Source organism: Ursus americanus, chromosome 9, assembly GCF_024610735.1.
Source record: "Ursus americanus isolate L20-20 chromosome 9, mUrsAme1.1.p, whole genome shotgun sequence".
Taxonomy (NCBI): domain Eukaryota; kingdom Metazoa; phylum Chordata; class Mammalia; order Carnivora; family Ursidae; genus Ursus; species Ursus americanus.
The window spans coordinates 78323379-78327138 of record NC_142135.1 but is presented as its reverse complement, the minus strand read 5'-3'; the positions used below and the strand labels follow the sequence as shown (position 1 = coordinate 78327138).

Here is a 3760-nt window from a genome sequence, read left to right as displayed (position 1 = left end):
CCCCAGTCGGGCAGGAGCATACATTTATTACAAGTCAGTGAGGGAATTTGTAAGGGAAAGTGAGAAGATGGAAACTATGGGTCAAAAGGGGGACACAGGAACATGAAGGAGTATTCTGATTTTGCATCTTTCAGATTCAAGACCAGGGGCACAGGCAGGCTGGGAGAGAGGCCCTAGGTAAAGCCTATTCTGGGAAAATAATATCACCGTGCTTCCTTTTCAAAATCACAGAGATACTGGCTGGTCCTTCGAGCAGTGCTGCAGCAAGTACTTAACCATGTGTGACGGGCCAGCATTGCCGCCTGCAATCTAGCGCTCATTTTCACTGAGTCCTACTGACTGTTTCCATCCATGACTGGGCTTTAAAATGTATGTTTACATAATGATTCTATTACTATCTTCCCAAAGTTAGGCAGCATTGAAGAATGTCCTGGGCTACACAATCTATAGCATGGAATTCAAAAAATGTAAATTTATTTGTAACTCTATTAATAACTTGCTAATTTTGGGTGCCTGAGTGGCTCAGTAGGTTAAGCCTCGGACTCTTGGTTTTGGCTCAGGTCCTGGTCTCACAGTGGTGAAATCAGCCCCACGTTGAGCTCAGGTTCAGTGGGAGTCTGCCCCTCGAGAGAGAGCAGGGGGAGGGGCAGAGGAGAGAATCCTCAAGCAGACTCCCACTGAATCTGAGCTCAGGGAGATCATTAGGAGAAGGAAGGGAAAATGAAGGAGGGGAAAACAGAGGGGGAGATGAACCATGAGAGACTATGGACTCCAGGAAACAAACTGAGGGTTTTAGAGGGGAAGGGGATAGAGGGATGGGCTAGCCCAGTGATGGGTATTAAGGAGGGCACATATTGCATGGTGCACTGGTTGTTATAAGCAAACAAGGAACCATGGAACACTACAAAAACTAATGATGTACTGTATCGTGACTAATATATAATAATAATTTAAAAAATGTGAATTTCACCGGATTTCAAGAGTAAATCTAGAAATAGTCTGAACAAGAGACTTACTTCAAAGGAAGGCTTTTTTGTTGTTGTTCTGATAGTCTATAATTTCGCTATCTTGATAAGACTTTTTTATCATTAATATCTGGGAATGTAAATCTAGGAATATTACATTTGAAAAATATGATTAGAAAAGTTGAGATTGTGTGATGTTTTAAAAAATTCTAACAACCATGACTTATGAATAAGCAGAGGAAGATATTTAATAAGCTACTTGCTTGTGTGGTGTGATAAACATTCATTTAATTTGTTGACTATTTTGGCTTATTGAAAATTACCTAACATGATTTATTAGGATTACTAAATTTTAAAGGACAGAAAAATAGCTAGAGAGCAAGTGTTTAAAGTTTAGTGCTGAGTTTGGGGAGCTCAGGCCGGAGAACCAAGTGTATAGTCATGTGGGCATAACTAGTATTGGCCATCTCAGGGTTCTCAGAAGAGTACTTGAGCTCCACTTCTCAGCATCTGAAGTTGTTTGACACGTACCTCCTACATACTGCTGACCTGGGCGCTGCAATTCAGTTATTGTCTTCTCATGGGGACCTTCGCCTTCGGCTCTTTTCTCTCGGGCTTCAGCTCTTGTGTGGGGAGCTTCATCCTAGCGGTTTGCCTCAGGATACAGATAACCCACAGAACAAAGCAGATTTCTAAGACATCACCCCAGAGCAAGCCTTTGCTGATTTTCTCTGCCAGCACCGTCCTTCACCTTATTGTAATTAACTTCATTGGCTGAATTACTCCCGTTTACTTTACTGGGGAGTAGGAGACAAGAAGAATGTTCACTTTTTGATTTCCCCTGGATGAGAGCTTTTGAGATGACAACTTGGACACGTAGATTTTCTTCAGATTTATACTTAGCTACTGACTCTGCTCTGGAATGTAGATGGAGAGCCCAGAGAAGTCCCCTTGCTTCTGTGTTAGAGCAGCTTCGTCATGAGTATTTATTAACATGACCTCTGCTTCCCACTAAGTGTAATGTTTTTGTCTTCCAAATTAAAAAACTCTATGCCACCCAATAAATAAATAAATAAATAAATAAATAAATAAATAAATAAAAAGTTTTGTGTTAATTTGAAGGTAATTTTATTATTTTTTTTTATAATTTCAAAGGCAATTTGGGATCTCGCTTTGCTTCAATGCAACATTATAAATAACAACTATTTTTTACTTTTTAGTAAAAGAACCAATCACATCTATTTAGTAAATACTCTTTGTTTTACATATATTATATCATTTATTTATTTTTAAAGATTTTTTTTATTTATTTACTTGGGAGAGGAGAGGGGGAAAGGGAGAGAGCACAAGCAGGGGGAGAAGCAAAGAGAGAAGCAGGCTCCCCACTGAGAGGAGAGCCAGGCGTGGGAATCAATCCCAGGACCCTGGGATCATGACTTGAGCCAAAGGCAGACATTTAACTGACTGAGCGACCCTGGCATCCCAATATTATGTCATTTAATATATAAAAGATATATGTGAAGTAGGCATTTTTTTTTTCTGTTTTACACATGAGAAGACTGTGGCTCATTTAAAAATTCAAGGAGACAAAGCTAGGTAAATTCTCAAGCTAGAGTGACAGAACAGGGATTCTAAACAAAGTTTTTTTGTCTTCAAAGTCTGTTGCTTTAACCATCATGTTGTAGTAGAAGTATGGTTATTAGAACTTGCCAGGTGTTGAAAGAGAAGTTCTAAGGACGTTCAGATTAGATGTGGGATAATATAGAAGCCCACTAGAGCGATATGATGTGAGAAGGTCTTAGAATATAGAATATCGCCAGATGCAGTGAGGACGAGGCATGGGCAACAACAGATTCAGGTATAAGTGCATATTTACTTAGGACATTTGAGGAAGGACATAGACTGAGAGGACAAGTCGCATTTCTGATCCTGATTAATGTTCTGTTGTCAAAGAATTGTGAAAGTAAGTATTTATAATGCAATCCAGCAATTGTGAATGGCGTTTCCAACCCACAGCCATTGTAAACAAGTTATTTTACTTCCCTATCTGGATACTTGCAATGAAAACATTATCAAAGTGATAAAATGGTACATAGAGTCATACATAATCACTGTCCAGGAGATTGAGAAACACTAAATGAGAAAAATGAGTAATGGAGTTTCATTTGTAGAAAACTGGGTTTTCTTGGTAATTGGAAATATTGGAACTTGAATCTCGGGTTAATTAAATCTTTTGAAAAATAATTATTTTGACTCACCATCTGAAAATAGAAACAAAATTCTGTTTCTAACTTCATCTTGAGAGTGTAAGTGAAATCAACAAAATAGAGTGGGCAAAACTCTGGATTTCTTGGTAAAAGAACACTATGGAGGGACTTCTTACTACAGATTCATTTCTGAGTGGACTCCAGATTTCATTGGTTTACTTAGATGCCAGGTATCTAAGTAGCTGACAATACACACTAGAAACGGTATGAACTATCGGTACTCAGGTTTGTAGTGTGGGGATTTTGAGTTTTAATTCTGTCCCTTCAAGGCTGCAGACATGTATTTGTCTTGTCTCCTAACTTCTTTTATGTTTAAGAGAAGACCGGTATGTAGTTCCTTAAAGGAACTTTGTGGTGTATACCAGACCCATAGTCAAAATGATGTAGCAGGGTTCTTATTTTATGGCATTCTTTTGTGATGCTCAAGGTCTCCAAGTCATTGCTTTTTATCCCTAATTTAATGACTCGTTAATAACAAACTTGTCAAATGTGTTTTTATTTCCAGAATTTAAATGTAATCAAGGCAGT

At 38.5% G+C, this 3760-nt stretch overlaps 1 pseudogene; it reads left to right on the top strand.

The window, feature by feature from the left end:
- The first annotated feature begins 1406 nt into the window (after window positions 1–1406).
- Window positions 1407–1743, top strand: LOC123786811 (dolichyl-diphosphooligosaccharide--protein glycosyltransferase subunit DAD1 pseudogene; annotated as a pseudogene).
- Window positions 1744–3760: the final 2017 nt, after the last annotated feature.